This window comes from Propithecus coquereli, unplaced genomic scaffold (genome assembly GCF_000956105.1).
Source record: "Propithecus coquereli isolate 6110/MARCELLA unplaced genomic scaffold, Pcoq_1.0 Scaffold224, whole genome shotgun sequence".
NCBI lineage: Eukaryota > Metazoa > Chordata > Mammalia > Primates > Indriidae > Propithecus > Propithecus coquereli.
This window is the reverse complement of record NW_012147634.1, coordinates 2,519,581-2,538,130: the sequence shown is the minus strand read 5'-3', so window position 1 is coordinate 2,538,130 and position 18,550 is coordinate 2,519,581.

Here is an 18,550-nt window from a genome sequence, read left to right as displayed (position 1 = left end):
TTAGAGCCTACCTTTGCTCTATTTCTAGGTCAGAAATAAACCTCTAATTTTGGTTGTACATTGTGCAAATGCATGCTGTTTTGTGAAACGTTGGGACTAAGTTTGGTAAAACTTAGATTCACAATTGGATGTTTCTTATCTGTTTTGGAAAGATACATGAGCTATTGCTCTCTGGTCAGTAATGTAGTATTCGTATACAAACAACAGTATTTTTTCAGAGTATGTGTACCATATCACAGATGTGTTTTTTTAAAGGAATGTGGTTTAATTTAAACATATATTCAGTAAAGGCAAAATTCTTTGTTAGAAGGTTATGACTGATTTTTAAAAAGCTTCTAATACTTTAGGAAAAGTGGCCTATGTGAGAATTTAATCCTAATATAGTTTGTTAAATTATAAGGTTTGCCCCCCACCCAGCTCATACTGTGTCCATTATGGAAGCTAATTTGAAACAGTTATGCCCTATCAATGACACCAAAATTATGTTCTTATTTCTATGGGAAATGACATTCATTAATTTCTTAGAAAATATTTGGACCCTAACTCGAACAGAGAAGAAATTTTTAGGACAAATCTTCTGGCCCGTATTAGTAATGTTTGTTTATTACTGCCAATATTTACTGAGACCATAGTCATTGCGACAGACAGACTATTAAGTTCCAGGTGATAAGTAACTCAAGAATCTTATCTAAGTTATGAACTCTGCAAAATATTGCTAAGATTTCTATTTCTACAAATTTTATTTACAAATATGCCTGGATACTCAACTCTGGCTATGCACATTATACTTTAGGCAGGCAAAGGCTAGGATGTGATGCCCGTCTTCGAGGGTCTGACAGCCGAAAGACCCTGACGAGTGAAGCCTTGGAGAGTGGAGAGCTGGGATAGCATCAGACACACCTGAAGCAGATGGAGGTTTGGAAAGGCTTCCTGAAACAAGGGGCACTTGAGTTGTAAAGGATGGGTGGGATTTAAGACTGAAGAGAAACGTTCAGGCAAAGGGAATGATATGAATAAGGTGAAAGATGTGGAAAAATACAAAACGAACTTGGTTAATGGACTAATAGCTGTGTGTAATTTCACAGAGAGTATATAGCGGGGATGGGCAGAACAAAGTGCGAAAGACGATTATCACTAGTGGAAAGGATATATTTCGTTGGTAAATGGATATGTGGAAGAAAGACAAGAGGGAAGAAAAGCAATGAAAAGACTATTAAAACAATGCAAGAAAAAAGTCCAAATTGATTAAGGAGCAGAGAGAACAGGGAAGATAAAATATGTAATATTAAGAAGACGGAATCTCCAGTAATGGGTGCTCGTTTAGACGGGAGTAGGTGCAATGGACTGACAGTGGAAAGAATTTAGGCTACCTGGTGGGTCTTTAGTTGGACCTGTATTGTTCTTTACTGAGATAAAAAACAGGGAGAAGAGTGGGTTTGGGAGGAAAATAACTTCAGTATTGATCACATAAAGTGTAAGTAGCTTGTAAGTGAGACATTCTTATCAAATCATGTTAATAATAATAATAATTGACAGATTGGGAAATAGGTCACGTTGGGAGGGCTGGACACAGCAGACTGGCTCGCTTGGCTTTAGTTCCAGCTCCCTCCTCGGGTGCTTTCTGGCGCTACAAAGGCTGGAAACTTAATGCTACATTTCCCTCATTTCTCGCAGTGAGGGTCTTAGAAATGAATTAGATTTTGCTAGTATATGCTCACATGAGACCTGGATTCAAAACTGAGTGAAGAGAGGAAAAGTCAGGGCTTGAGTCTCGTTTTGGCCCAGGGCACAGCAGAGGCAGCATGGTTGCGGAGACACAGACGCAGGGGCAGTTTTTGATTCTGCAGCTGGTTGATCGTAGCAGAGGTAGCAGGTCCTTTCATGGCCCAAGTTTGATATATTTCTTTGACATTTTCTCTTAGAAGTTTAGCCTACAGTCTATTTCTTCAGTTCTTTTAACTATTTTGGAAAAATGACAAAAATGTCCCTTTTTGATTAAACTGCATAGTAGCTGTATCTGAAATAATGCCCTTCTCAGTAACAGAGAAGTATGTAGGTCATAGAACTCAACAGGAAACGGGTATGGGCAGGGTCTCTTACCCAGAAAGAACTGCATGAATATGAAATACGAAATTAGTGGTTCATGCTGGACCATGCCAAGGCAATTAAGTTTCATCTGTGGTCATTTAATATGAAATGATACTAAATTTTCATTAAAACTAGTGGCTGTTGCAATGAACCATTTGGGTGAGAATCAAGAACACAAGCAGAGCATAGTGGGAGGCTCATTGCTACTAACTGTACTAGAGAGGAAAGAAAACTACAAACTCATAGTTTTATGTTCTCAGTACAAGGCACAGTCAAAGGTTGAGAGAGCTTCTGTGATTTTCCTGTAAGAATCTTTTATCACTGGCTGCAAGGGCTAGTATAGCTAAAAATCAGAAACAGAAACAAATTTTAATATTGTGGGATGTTAAATTACAGAGCAGAACAGTGACATTGTTTCCAAAATTGTAGGAATGAGGGAGAGAGAATTTGGGACAAGTATGAATGAATGTGAGATCTCAGGCCTTAAAGCTCCATGGAAGGACTTCCGCTCCCAGCTGTCATGAGATTCAGCAGATCATTTCTCCTGCTGAGAATACTTAGAACGCCAGTTAGAAATTTCTCCAAAATACAAAATCATCTGTTTGAAGATATGGAGAGCTTCCAAGGCAATGAGATCATGAGAAACAAGATCACCCAGTGAAGGGAAGCATGCACAGGTGAACTGAATTCTGCTTTTCCTCCCCCAAGGTATTTGACATTTCTTGTGGGGTTTGGGGGGCCAGAGAAACTAGTGCTAGTAGCATATTCGCAGGTTTTGGAGGTTAGGGTGTTGCTATCTTTTGGCGGCCAATATTCTGCCTACCACGCCCTGCTCTACCGCAGTGAAACAAGGCTGCACTACTGGTACACAGAATAGCATGCATGAACCTCACAAATGTAATGTTGAATGGTTCTATTTATACAAATTTCAAAAACAAGCCAAACTCAGATATAGTGCTGGGAATGACGATTCATCAGGTAGCATCTTGGGCATAGCACAAGTGGTAGAGCCAGAACCTTTATTAAAAGCTTCCTAGTTAACAGAAAGTTTCCTAATTCTATATTTTCCTGGTTTGGGCCAGGATAGCAGCTTCCTTGTTAACATACTCTGCAGAAGGCTTTCCGGGGTTCTTCTAGAATCTCACCCTAGACTCCACTTCTGCAGCCCTTACATTCTGAAAGTGGTTTAATCCTCTAAAATAAATCCCTTTCTGCTTAAAGTAGCTGGAGTGGATTATATTGCCTGTAACTGAAAATTCATCTATGTGGGATTAGCAATAGCTGAATAAAAAGCTCTTTGTCAGTCAGCTTAAAGTATAAAGCATTGCACTAATACCTTATAAATGTTATCCCATTTAATCCTAAAAATCATTAGGTATTATTATCATTTAACATAAGTGATGCAATCGAGAATCAAAGAGGTTGAGGTAATAGCACTCACCCACAGCTAGTAACAGTGACGTCGGGTGCGACCCAAAGCTCGGCAGGCCCTGTGCTTTTGGACCCCGGGCTCAGTCTCATCACCCTTTCAGAACAGAAGTGGCCAATATATTGGCTTCATATAAGTTCTTCCAATAAATATTTTAATGACTCAAAGAAGTATTTAGAGCTTGATTTTTTTTCCCTGAGTTACAACAATGTACATCAGTCAGATTACTTAGTAGCAAACAATAGAACCTTTTCTGGCTAGTTTAATTAGAACAGTGATGTATTTAAGAATATCAGATGATTAATGGATTAACTGGGATGCTTTCTTTTAAAAAAAAAAAAAAGAATAGACTAAAAACTAAGCTTTTAGCTGCAATACTCCAAAACATGACACAGAAATGGACTCCAGGAAAGTGTGCCCACAGCCTCTGCTGAATGCTAAACGCCGGAAACTCAAACTGACGCTGCTGTCAGCGAGGCCTGCGCTTCGGTGTCAGGAACAGCCTCGCGCGCGCTGGGAAGCCATTGGTGTCCCTGCTCCCATCTCTGCGTCGGTCGCTGCCACCGCTCATTTGCCACCCTGCAGGCGTGTCTGATCGCCACGCTCGGGTTACATGCCTTCCTCCTGTCTGGAAGGGAGGCTGAGAATTTACAGCTGATTTCCACACCGGAGATGCACTTGTCACAATGTAGACATTTTCCCCCAATAGACAGGACGTGCAGAGATAATAGACAATGATTAACGTGATAGATGTCTATCAGAAACAGGGTTGAAGCTTGATTTGTACTCTATTTTCTACCTGCACACTAAAGAGTTGATCGTTTATTAGTCCTGAGTGGTTGCCATCTGTAATTAGAGCTAAATACCATCTACGAACACATCTTGAGAGTCTATCGTTGGCTCTGCTCTGTTGAAAACAAGCTGCTAGTTTAAAAGAAAAATGTTCCTTTAACGAAAAATTATGGTAGAGATTGTTCACTTCACCAATTATCCATCTCACAAATGAATACAACAAAGGGTCATTAGCATGCTGCTGATTTCTCAGTTGTGCATAATTTCATTTTATTTTTGAGCCTATGGAGGCTCCTACGTGTCTTGTGTTTGTCATGGAAAGTTTTAATACACAGATGTTAGAGTAATCTCATGGAAATAATTGAAGAATTATGAGTTAGGCATATAAATTTTACTCACCATCCATTTTCATTAGGCTCATTTTATTTTTCTTCTGAACATATGATTTCCTATCGCTAATACTTCAGACTTTCAAAAGATCACAATAACTGCAATGTACATTCGGGATTTCAAAGTTCCACTTGATAGATGCACATAAATGAACGGAGGGCATCTTTGCATCAGTCAAAAACCGATTCTCTCCTCAGAGTTCCCACAGCTGGCGGCTCTCCTCTGCTCGGCCTGCTCCCACTGGCTTGAAAGAGTGCATGTCCGCTCTTCTGCTGAGGAACAAAAACACACATTTTTCTGGGGATTAAAAATTATCTGTACTTTTCACAATTTTTATGTGATATTCTCTTGCCTATCTAATATCTATTAGCCGCCACAGCTTCATTAACATAAGCATTTTTAAGGTTTCTTTTAGGTGTTTATTGTTTATGAGAAACTATGAGCCTGGTCTGGTTTTATACTGAGAAACACTAAAATAGGTAATTAACTAATTAATTAGAAGCAAATAATATATGACATTCTTGTGATTTAATAGATAAGTAGCAGATGCTGAGGAAAAATATATACGGAGAGAAAGATGTTAAATAGACCATTTAAATCAAGGTACTTATACAAGAAAGACAGAAACACAGAGATAATCACACAAAAAGACCACCAAGCCACTTTGTGAGCGATATATTAATATTCCGTCTTTACAAGACATGCTCGCACTGGGCCCCGCCGCCGCTACCACCTCGCCTCTCTCCTTCTCGAATAAATGCCTTGAGAGAGTCGCGCTCTCAAAGCGTCAAAGTGTCCATCTTCCACTTGGCCGGGAAACACCCGGTGCATCTCCTGCCAGCCCCTCACCCACGAGGTCCCCGCCCGACCCGCGGGCAGCGTCCGCGCTCTGGTCCCGGAGTCTCCTTCCCCGTCCTCGGACATTTCCTTTCGGCCTTCTTTGTAAACTCTTCTTTTCATGCCTGTCACTTCGGGCTGCTGTTCTTCCAAAGTTGGTCCTAATTCTGCTCTTGCTCCATGCCTTCCTTGGGACATTTCGATCACGCCTATCGCTTAAATTATCATTTGTGTGCCTAAGACGCTCCGCTTCAGTGCATCTTCCCCACATGCCTGCGTCCTGGGCTCCACACCCCCGTATCCGACCGCATGGGGCATTACGTCCAGACTTAGAGCCACCCAGACATGTCACCCTTCCAAAATTTTCCTAATTTAACTCATATTTTAGACCGGCAATTTTCAAACTTTTTGGTCTCAGGATAGCTTTACGGTATTAATTACTGAGCCCCGCAGAATTTTTTAATTGTGTATTATATGTATAAATTTTTGCCACGTAGCCTTTGAGATCTTTGAAAATTATTTATTCATCCATTTACAAATAACAATAAACCTGTTCCATGTAAAAATTTTTGGAATAAATAACAATATGTGAAAATAAAAAATTTAATCAAAAGGGAAGCATTGTTTTAAATGTTTGCATCTCTCTTTAATGCATTGATGAACACAAGACAGGCAGATTCTCTTAGTTGCTTGTTTTTGTGTTCAATCTGGAAAACTCTTCTGTACATTACTGAGAGTAAATGAGAATTAAAAAGCCAAATGACATCTAAATATTATTATAAAATTGATTTTACATCATTGATGCCCTAAAATGGTTTCAAGGATCTTCAGAGGACCCTCTGGTTTAAAGTATTACAAGAACCCAGTGTGAGAATGACTGGGTTAACCCAGTTTAAGGATCTTAGCTTGGGTAGCAGAGACGGAGGATCAAAATAAATACATAGATAAAAGTGGGGTTGAAATGCGTGAGCCTGGGTTCAAATTGCATAAGGACGGAAAATAAACGAGAGAAAGTATCACTCTGGCTAAGCCAGATTAGCGGTAAAGTGTACAGGTGATGGAGTCCTGAGGACCTAGCGGGGGCGGAAAGAGCATTATTTACAGATGTCCGTGAAGGCATAGCTGAGGTGGAGGGTGATACCATAGCCAAGATCCTTGCCCAGACACATGAGCCTGAACTAATTTGAGCTCAGGAGCCAAGGCACATTGTGGATAATAGCAAGAGGAATCAGGAGTAAGGAATGAGGACAAAACAGGAAGAGTGGGGGCAGTCTAGGAAGCTACTTTTATGTAAAGGGGCAAAGCAGCCCAATATTCCATTTTTACAGCATTCTGTAAGGGCCCAGCATCTTACATACAATGTATCACATTCAACACTGTGAAAATTGAAGCAGCTCAAAAGGTAGGTACCAGCTCTACCCAGGAGTGTACAAGAGGTGCTATATTACCATTGTTTCTTAAAGCTGAATAGTACTTCATGGTATACATATACCATGTTTTGTTAATCCACTCATGTATTGATGGACACTTGCGTTGTTTCCACATCTTTGCAATTGTGAATTGTGCTGCTATAAACATTCGGGTGCAGGTGTCTTTTTTATAGCGTGTCTTTTGTTCTTTTGGGTAGATGCCCAGTAATGGGATTGTTGGATCAAATGGAAGCTCTACTTGTATCTCTTTAAGGTATCTCCATATTGCTTTCCACAGAGGTTGCACTAGTTTGCAGTCCCACCAGCAGTGCATGAGTGTTCCTATCTCTCCGCATCCACGAACTTGGTAAAAAAAAAAAAAAAAAAAAAGGTAGCTACCATAATGGCAAAATTCTTTTCAATGAGTAAGGTGGTGCACTTTCTTCAGTAATCTAATGGGTGTAAAAATACCGGATGACTCCTTTCAGGATTTGTTGTGACCTATTTTCCTGAAACTTTCAACCGGATGACTCAAAGTAAAGTTTTCAAGTTGTTACAGTTTGTCTAAGTGACCCCAGAGAAGGGCCACCATAAATGCTAGATCAATTCATACATTGCAAAACGGTCCAGGCCATGAGGCTAGGGGCAACTCAAGATTTGTTCCTGCTGTGCTTACCAAGTTGTACACCTAAGGGGTTGTTGATCACTCAGAGAGTGGCTTTTCTAATTCCATCCCAGAAGGGGGGCATTTTTCTAATTTGCAACAATGTGTCACAGATGCAAGCTGTGGCCCTAAATAAGAGAAATGTTTTCAAGATTGAATACATGATAGTGTTTCAGTGTCCAATGCTATCTATTTATCCTGCAGGATAAAGGCTCCAAGACAAAGTTACCATGGCAGAAAAATATAATTCTTGTGTTAAGAAAAAGAAAAACCTAAAAACACAACACATGAGGAGTTGGTGGTAGAAACATAGCATTAGCTAGAATCTGTAGCTGTATTGTAATTTGTCATCTATATCTGGATTCACACAATTAAGAGATCACCTAATTAGAAATTCAACAGGACTAGCACCTTTGGTGAAACTCAAGTAATGTGTTAAATGATAAGACAACGATGAAACCTTGATGACCAGCCTACTCCACCATTTGCCTAACATTTGTGTTTACAAACCTCTTGAGCTGGGATGACCAACGGTCCAATTTCGGAAGTGAGTATCTGCACGCTAGAAGTAAATTACACAAAACTTTGTGGTAGCTAAAGTATGAGGTTGAACTAAGAGCTGTTACCATCATTTGAGTAGTCTAATTTCTTTTCTAGAATCATTGAGCAAAGTAATAAGAATGCTTGGTCATTTCCATATGTGACAGTCTTTTATGCATACTTATGTATGCATGCATTCATGTGTGTAGTCTTCCCAGCATCCTTTCTTTGGCAGATAGAGTGGGGATTGCTTCTTTCCTAATCTGGGCAATTTTGGAGGAATTGTGGAGCCAAGTCTACCCCTCACCCACACAAAGGTAGGTCCACGATCCATGCTAGCCAATCTCTGCTATTAAAATACCTAGAACGATTCTGATTTTAGTCTGCCTTAAGATTTGGTTTTCTAACTGTTCCTTTGATTCTATGAGCCACAGATTTTTCTTCTAAGTTCTTTTTTTCCCTTAAATTAGGCATAATTTATTTCTTTTGATTACAACCAAAGAAATCTAACAAAATTAGAAACATGAATTGGGTTCTTGTCAATAGATGCTCAGGAAAATGTGAGCTATCTGGATTGGCTTTTGGATGAGAGGTAGTAAATATAGTAAGACTCGTGTTTATATATTCCAGGATGACAGGATATGCTCATGGTTTATCATGTCAGTAGGAGTAAGCAGTTGATGAAGTCTGTTTACCTGGATCCAGGTGCCCACCCTGAACACTCTCTGGGATAGGGTGCTATTCCAATAGGCCAACTAAAAGGGGATAAGGAATGCCAGACAGTGGATGGAGTATTTGATATTGGATAACTCAAAGCTAGAGAAATTAAGCTCACATTGTGAGATGCTCAGTCAGGACATGGAATAGAACCATTAGCCTTCCTGTGACAATGCTAAAGCAAAATACCTTACTGAGATCACTGAAAGTCAAAGATCAGAGATCACTGAAAGTCAAACAGGGAGATTGACTTTTTTTCCGAGTTGCCGAATTACAGCAGCCTTTGGATTGACAGCCCTGCCAGGCCTTTTAAGTGAAAGAGCCCTGATCAAATACGCGTGAGATCGTGATAACTGAAACAATGAACTCTCAAAGGATTCTGAAGACTTTGCGGACCCTGACGTAAGGAATCCATCTGAAATAATTTTCATTGCCTTTCTTGTGGCTGAGTAAGTCTTGCCTCCCTCGAAACAGAGCTGCAACTGCCACTAGTGCCTTATTGCTTCTAAGTAAGAAGGATTTTTAAAAACTCGACTCTGCTTAGATGGTGAAATGAAAAACCAGAGTAAAAAGTACTGTAGAAATTCATGAATTTAAAGTTCTGGGAGACATATATAGAAATGAATATTTTGAGCGCTTAATTAAGGATGGTAAAACATAGTTTGGGATTAGACTAAATTGTTTTTTCTATACAGGTGAACTCATTCTGTATCCAACATAGTAACTCCATTTAGTTCTAAACATTTTCCAGGTTCTTTAATACAACCTAGACTAAACTTGAACCAGAAAAAGCCAGACCATAAAAATCTTGGCATAATTGAGAAGATAGACGTGAAAGAATCTGAAAGGCAAAAATGCTAGATTGACTCTCCCTGCTTTCAAAAGGGCCTCCGAACTTCTCTTTCACACTTGCCATAAAGAATAGATGGATGAAAGAAGCATTAGAATCTTTAAAAACAACTTAGCAAGCTGTTCCTTCCAGGCCAGAATTTCTAGCGGAAAAGGCAGCAGTTGATTCATACTGAATGGGACTGTCATTTTGTCAAAGATGGGAAGAGACTGGGCAGAGCCTAGATAGTGGCAAATGGGGCCAAAGGGTAGGAAGAGCTAACGTCTCAGAATGGAAAATATAGTTTGCTGTTTTATGTTTTATTCTGTCAAGAATATTTACCATATGAAGCTTGTTGAAAACGCACATTCCAGGGTACCCTGTGAATCTTAATTCTTCAAGAAAAAGAGTGAAAAATTACATTTACATATAAATATTGAAGTGATGGGGAGAGAAAAGTGTTTTCTCTTTGCCTGGCCAATAATCTTCTGCAAAAAGGAAGGGAAAAAAAAACTCATCAGACACTTTTGCTCCCATGTTTTTCTGAATGTGAAATAGGACAGTCCTCTCTTCCCCTCGCCTCTGAACTGCCGCAGTACTTAACGCGCTGCTGGAGTTGTGAATTGTCGGTCGGCATGTGTGCGTGTACATGTGTGTGCGTATGTCTCTGTGTGTGCGTGTGCATGCGTGTGTGCATGCGTGTGTGCGTGTGTGCATCCATGTGCGTGTGTGCGTGCGTGTGCGTGTGTGTGTGCGTGTGTGTGCATGCTTGTGTATGCGTGTGCGTGTGCGTGTGTGTTAGTTTTATTTTTCGATCTAGAGTATAAGATCTAAGAGAGGAGAGGCAAGTTATCTTTTTCGGGCTCACCTGAGCACCAAGCAAAGTGCTGGGTGTATTTGAGGCTAATAAACACAGAATATATTCCATTAACTTAAAAGAAAATCCTTTAGTTCTCCACTTGGTCATGTTCAACCTACATTCTTACATTTAAAAAGTAAAGCCTGCCATAAAATTCCACATAAGGTAAATGCTGGGCCAATTATACCCGTTGCTAAGGCTGTGAACGGTTTCCGCAGTCTGAGGCAGAGGCAGAAACGAGGAGGTAGGAAGGTCACATCTGACTCAGGGAAAGAGGGAGCATGAGATGGTGGCAGCAAGGCAGCAATGAAGACTGAGATATTAATAAAATGCCTCGTCTATTTCTTTTATTTTTTCAACATGAGATTTCTTTTTAATTTTTTTTCATTTTAATTATTATGGGAACATAATGATTATTTATATTATTATGGGTACATCATAGTTGTTTATAATTGTAAGGTACATGTGATGTTTTATACAGGCCTACAACATATAATAATCAAATCAGGGTAATTGGGGTATCCATCACCTCAAGCATTTTCCATTTCTTTGTGTTAGGAACATCCCAGTTCCACTCTTGACCACAGTGGCTGACACCTGTAATCCCAGCAGTTTGGGAGGCTAAGGCCAGAGGATTGCCCGAGGCCAGGAATTTGAGATCAGCCTGGGTAATATAGGGAACCCTGTCTCTACAGTTCCACTCTTTGAATTATTTTAAAACAGATGAAAACTTACTATTGACTATAGTCACCATGTTGTGCTATCAAATATTAAATATTGTTCTATCTAACTATATTTTTGCACCCATTAACCATCCCTGCTTTATCCCCATCAGCCCACTACCCTTCCCAGCCTCTGATAACCGTCATTGTACTATCTTCATGAAATCAATTGTTTTAATTTTTGACTCCCACATATGAGTGAACCATGAGCTTATAGTTTTTATTGTAGAGATCTTTCATTTCTTTGGTTAAGCTTATTTCTAGGTATTTTATTTTATTTGTAGCTATTATTAATGGAATTACTTTCCTTGTCAGATTGTTCACTGTTGGCATATAGAAATGCTACTGATTTTTGTATTTTGATTTTGTACCCTACAACTTTACTAAATTTATCAGGTTTTTTTGTGGTGGAGTCTTTAGCTTTCTCTAAATCTAAGATCATATTATCTGTAAACAAGGATAATTTGACTTCTCTTTTTTCCAGTTTTGATGCCCTTTATTTCTTTCTCTTGTCTGACTGCTCTGGCTAGAACTTCCAGTGCTATATTGAGTAACAGTGACGGAAGTGGGTGTGGTCGTCTTTTTCCATATCTTAAAGGAAAGGCTTTCATTTTTCCCCATTCAGTATGATACTAGCTGTGGGTTTGTCCTATTTGGCATTTATTGTGGTGGGGTATGTTCCTTCTATACCCATTTTTTGAGAGCTTTTATCATGAGGGGATGTTGAATTTTATCAAATGCTTTTTCGGCATCAATTGACATGATCGTAGGGTTTTTGTCTTTTGTTCTGTTGATACGATGTACCATATTGATTGCTTTGCATCTGTTGAGCCATCATGCATCCCTGAGATGGAATCCCACTTGATCATGATGAATGATCTTTTTAATGTGTTATTGTACTCAGTCTGCTAGTAGTTTGTTGTTGAGGATTTTTGCTTCTATGTTCATCAGAGTTATTGGCCTATAGTTTTTGTTGTTGTTGTTGCGCCTTCTGGTTTTGGTATTAGGGTGATACTGGCCTCATAGAATGAGTTTGGGAGTATTCCTTCCTCCTCAACTTTTTGGAATAACTTAAATAGGATTGGCATTCATTTGTCTTTAAATGTTCGGTAGAATTCAGCAGTAAAGCCATTGGGTCCTAGGCTTTTCTTTGTTGGGAGACTTTTTATTACCGCTTCTATCTCATTACTTGTTATTGGTCTATTCAGACTTTGGATTTCTTCCTGGTTCAATTTTAGTAGGTTGTATGTGCCCAGAAATCTATTTATTTCTTCTAGGTTTTCCAGTTTATTGAAATATAGTTGCTCATAGCAGCCTTTAATGATCTTTCGAATATCTAAAGTATCAGTCGTAATGTCTTCTTTTTCATCTCTGATTTTATTTATTTGGATCTTTCTTTTTTTCTTAGGTAGTCTGGCTAAAATTTCTTCAATTTTGTTTATCTTTTCAAAAACAAACTTTTTTGTTGATTTCTTATATTGCTTTTGTTTTGTTTTAATTTCACTTATTTCTGCTCTGATCTTTATTTCTTTTCTTCTACTGATTTTGAGTTTGGTTTGCTCTTGTTTTTCTAGTTCTTTGTGATGCACCATGAGGTTGTTTATTTGAAGTTTTTCTACTTTTTTTAATGTAGGCATTTATTGCTATAAAATTTCCTCTTAGCACTGCTTTTGTTGTATTTCATAGGTTTGAGTTATGTTATATTTTATTTTCATTTGTTTCAAGAAATTTTTTAATTTCCTTCTTAATCTCATCATTGACTCATTGGTCATTCAGGAACATATGGTTTAATTTTCATTTGTTTGTAGCATTTTCAGAGTTCCTCTTATTATTGATTTCTAGTTTTATTCATTGTGGTCACAGAAAAAATACTTGATATGATTTCAGGGTTTTTTGAATTGTTTTAAGACTTCGGTGGTCTAACATATGGTCTATCCTTGAGAATGATCCATAAGCTGAGGAGAAAAACATAAATTCTGCAGCTGTTGGGTGAAATGTCCTGTAAATATCTACTAGGTCCATTTGATCTAGAGTGCAGATTAACTCTAACGTTTCTTTGTTGATTTTCTGTCTGAAAGATCTGTCCAATGCTGCAAGTGGGGTATTGAGGTCTCCAGTTATTATTGTGTTGGGGTCTGTCTCTCCCTTTAGCTCTAATAATATTTGCTTTGTATATCTGGGTACTCCCATGTTGGGTGGATATATATTTACAATTGCTGTATCCCCTTGCCAAATTGGCCCTATATCATTATATAATGATATTCTTTGTCTTTGTCAACAGTTTTTGTCTTGATACCTATTTTATCTAATATAAGTAAAGCTACTGGTGCTCTTTTTTTTAATTTCCATTTACATGGAATATCTTTTTCTATCTGTTTATTTTTCAGTCTATGTGTGTCTTTATAGGTGAAGTGATTTTTTATAGGCAGCCTTGTTTTTCTTTAATCCATTCAGCCATTCTTTGTCTCTTGATTTGAGAATTTAGTCCATTTATATTCATTGTTATTATCGATAGGGGAGGACTTAGTACTGCCATTTTGTTATTTGATTTCTGGTTGTTTTGTGGTCTTTTCTTTCTTCCTTCCTTCCTTCCTGTCTTCCTTTGTGTAAAAATGATTTTCTCTAGTGGCATCTTTTAATTTATTGCTTTTTATTTTTTTGTGTATCTTTTGTAGGTTTTTGATTTGAGGTTATCATAAGGCTTGTGGGATTTCTTATTGTTAGCAGTGTATTGGTGATAGAAATTCTAGGTAACCTGACATTAATTCTATACTTCATACATCTGAGTTTATATGAAGACTATATAGTCTCTCAAAATAGACTAAGACAGTACATTTTCAACTTGATCAATTTTGTCACCTAAAGAACTTTACTTTTTAATTTCTGAAAGTATTTTTTATCATATTCTTATCTTCTTTCCATTAGATGACTGGCCCTGGAACCTAGAAATAATAATGGTCACTTACTCTATGTCAAAGAGCTTATAACAAGGCAGTGTTAACTTTCTATCTCAGGAAACTGTGTTCATGATTTGGTTTCTGAAATCATGCTGAAAGACTACAAAGCTCAACATTAAATTATTTTTAACATGTCCATTGGGAGACATTGTTTAACAAACAAAAAGCACCCTTCTTGGGTATTAAAAATTTGGAAATTCTTAAGCAATTGTTTTGGAAAACCAACCATTTGTACCAATGCATAGCAACACAGAGAGAGAAAAATACATTATAAGATGCCCATATACAGAAAATAGATACATATGCATGTCTAAATGATACATGTAGTTTTCATTATTTCTCAGCTTCAGATTGTTGACACCCTCAAAAGTTAACTTGATTTTCTAATCTACATTAAATCCATGGGGGCTCCTATCTATGGAAATATTCTTTCTTATCCAGTGCTAGGAAGGGGCTGATTTGTTTTAGGGTTCGAGTGGGCCAGTGGTAAGACGGCCCCTAGAGAGCAAATAGGCAATGATGCTTGCTGCAGGTAAATTGAGAACCTAGTTAAAAAAAAAAAAAAAACAGAAAGAATTACTGCTTCACTTCCTGAAGATGTGGCTAAATTTAATAATTTCTGAGATTGTAATTCAAGTGTTTTCAGATTTTTTTGTTAGTATTGTCTAAAGAGTTTGCTAAAAACGCAGATTTCAAGAACCCATTCCCAGAGTCCATGACTTCAGGTTTGGTGTAGTGTCCAAAACACTGTATTTTTTTAGAAAAAAAGAAGAAAAACTTTCCATGTTGTTCCAACCTAAGTGAGGGGTCCATGTAGTACATTTTGATGACATTGGCTTAAGCTGCTTTCCACATGCTATGCAAATCTTTGTAACTTAGGTAACTATATATTAATAAAATAGTGTATCATGATATTTTATTTGAAATATGACACCACATAATTTCTGTATTACTTCTATGGCTACAGATGACAAGCTTTAGGAGCACTGTTGATATGGGATGATAGAATTTGGAAAGGATTCTTTGATATATTCAAAAGGGTTTTAGAGACAGGTTTAGACCACTTGATGTTATTATTTTGTTTTGCTTTAAGCTGATTCACTGCTGTATTTGGTGACTCCTTTTTCTCATCATAGTTTTTCTTACAATAAGCACAGGCAGAGAGATTAAGCTGTAGGTCACATTTTTGCCTTTGAGTGTCCTGTTTGCTGAGGCCACCCTTTAACCCTTTGTTCACATTCCAGTATCATTCTATCAGCTGCCTGATGTTATGCTGAACAGAACTTTTGAAAGCTTATGAGAAAAATCCGAATTTTACTTTAAATTATTGTGTCAGTTTGTTCTATTGTTTCACATTGCAAACTTCAAAGCTTTGGCCAGAATCTTGAAAAAATATAATTGACAATTTTGTTCCTTAATCCTCAAAATAACAGTCTTTTTATTCTATTTCTGAGTTTTTCATTTGCCTCATAGTATGTCTCATAAGACGACTGAAGCACTACTTCCTTTGATCATTTTTGTTAAGGATTGGCCTTGCTTACGGCTTTTTAGATCGGAACAAGCAAGGCCCTTGCTCCTGGCTGCCCCTCAGGGGGCTCCAAACTTTGGAGTTTCTTCCTGAAAATTTTCTAAGTCTTCCTCCAATGTCTGGATCCAGCCAACACCAGCAATGTCATCTAGGCTGAAGTCTCATATCCAACCAGGGATTTATTATGCCCTAGTCTTTGTTCCTCTACTTTTTGGAGCTCTCATAACCTGTAATCCTCCCCATCACGTGAGGTTGATCAGAGGCACCAAGAAGCTTTACTACTACGTCATTCTAGTTGCTGGTGGCAGGACCCAAGTTCCAGGTGGGAGCCTGGTGAGCACATCACTTCCACTGCCAGTATGGTGTATCTTTTGTGGCACTGTGCATATTTGTGCCTCCACAGTGGCATTCACACACTGATACGGGCAAAACCCGCGTGGGGTGGGATAAGTTCAGGCCTCCAGGACACTAAAAGTCCATTGCCAATCCCTGGGCTATGTGTGTGAGGCTGTATTGGAATTTACCCATCTGTGTTCCAACCATAATATTTCTCTGGTCAGATACAGCACCCAAGGGCAGCAGGGGTGTGGTGGTCATCCTTTACCTATCTGCCACCTCACTCATACCCAGGATAGTCACCCCGGTTTTACTTGCAAGGTTGGCACCCTGAGTCTGTGATATCCCTGGAGGGGCCACACCTATATCCTCTCAGAACTTGAGGGCTTTCAGAACTGTTCCTCACAACTCCATGGGCCCTTCTGAAAAAGTCCTTTCTTGCCTTATATCTAAGCACCCAGACCATCCTTGAACTATGCTAGACAAAGAACTGGCAGTCCACTCATTCTGTTCATGAATACCTCCTTCTCCTTCTTGCTGTGATAGCGTGTGGAAGGTAGGAATGTGGCCAATATTGAAAGAGATTACATTCTAGAAATGCCATTATTGCATGTGGCCCAGAGGAACATAGTTGGAAGATGTCCTACATTTTATGTTACAAAATTCCAAATGGTAATTTTAACATGACCAGGAAACAAATTGTAGGTCACATTTTTCTAAATACTCTGGGTATATATGCATTTGTGATCATCATCAATGAAGCTCAGTAAAAACCTTTGATAGGGTCATCGGAAGCTGGTATTCGTGGGCCACGTAAAGGATAATGCAGTGTCATGAGTAACGATGAAACCAACAGTGAATGAATGGTATTAGAGAATTACAGAGGCAAAGTGGTCTATGTTGTTTCAATATAAACAGATTCTGGAGATCACAACATTGTAACAATAGTGTTGCTATTTCCTTTCTCATGGTGGGGAATATGAAATTAGGTGAGGATAGTGCATTTGACAATAAAAGACACGGGAGGTGGCTCTTGGACCTGAAGAAAGAGTGTCTGGACATCATAAAAATTCTGATTGGATGATATACAATTATGTAAGTGCCTTTTCTCTCCTCATTACATCACATTCTGGGAAGATGGATTTTGTTCTGGTTTGTCCAGCTCCAAAGAACAAGTCCTCTCTCACTAAGTCACGAACATGAACAATGGCAAAGTAGAACTCTTCAAAGCAGGTATTTGGGGAATAGATATATGTGTGTGTGTGTGTGATGCTACTGCTTTTGAGATCACTTCATTTGAAATGGCTTAAAGGAGTGTTTAACACATGGAAATAACCATAAGGGATAAAAAATTGTACTTAGTCAAGGGCATGTGTCATTGGCCCAAAGCCTCCTGCCTCTTTTGTTTGACCTGCTTCATTTGTCTGGCCCTGTGAAAAAGGAATGGTGGAAGGTCACAGGAAAATCTGAGAGGTTAGATGGCAATGGAACTAGTGTATGGAATACATTAAAAAAGAGAGTGGCAGATTAAGATTCATTTTTGTGCTCTCTGCTGGCAATGAGTGTCATAAATTGCGAACATATATTTGATTGGCTGAAGGTTGTAAAAGAAAATTGTCAGACATCACATTGCTGTACACCAAGGTCTACTTATATGGTACCTTTAACTTTTCGAAGTATTGTAATATGAGTTATAGAACGCCATCCTCTTCACGCAGCGGGGGCCGACTGTACGTGGGACTTGCAATGCTGGACTGTGAATGTACTGCAGTGTGCAAACACACAATCACAGAATATAGTGCTGCTAAAGACTCTAAAAATCACCTAGTTTAATTCCTTTAATTTACAGATGAGGGCATGAACACCCAGAAAGGTTAAATGATTCACACAGTGCCACAGAGTGGATTAATAAAAATCCATGACTAGAAACCCTGTATTTATTTTCAAAAATATAAATTGATGTGGTTTTTGGTTTTGAACATTATTATTTTCTCTCCTGTCCCTCTCCTTTAATTTCAGGCAGGCATTAAGTTGTGGGGTGCGGGGGTGGGGGACATAACAAAGTAAAAGAGCCAATATTCGGTAATTGCTGCACTCTAAACTGTTAAAACACTCTGACAAATAACACATTAAGAGAAAGGGCTTTTTAGAGACTTGGAGGCTCTTGTGGGCTGGCCTCACTCAGGGCCAGTCCTTCAAGGAGTGGAGGGTGTTGTGTGCCAATATAAACGGCTAAGTTCAGGTTCGAAGCAGAATAGAATTGACTACATGGGTTTTTAGAGTCTGAATAGGCCTCGGGTGGCTTCACTGAAATTTTTGAGGCTCTAGAATGGCTGGGAATAGTTCCAACTTTACATTTGCCATCAAGAAGATACAGGGTTTTGTGAGAGAGGGGTTTGGCAGACCCAAAGACATCGCTGGACTAGGGTGTGGAGGATGCAGGGCGCGGGCAT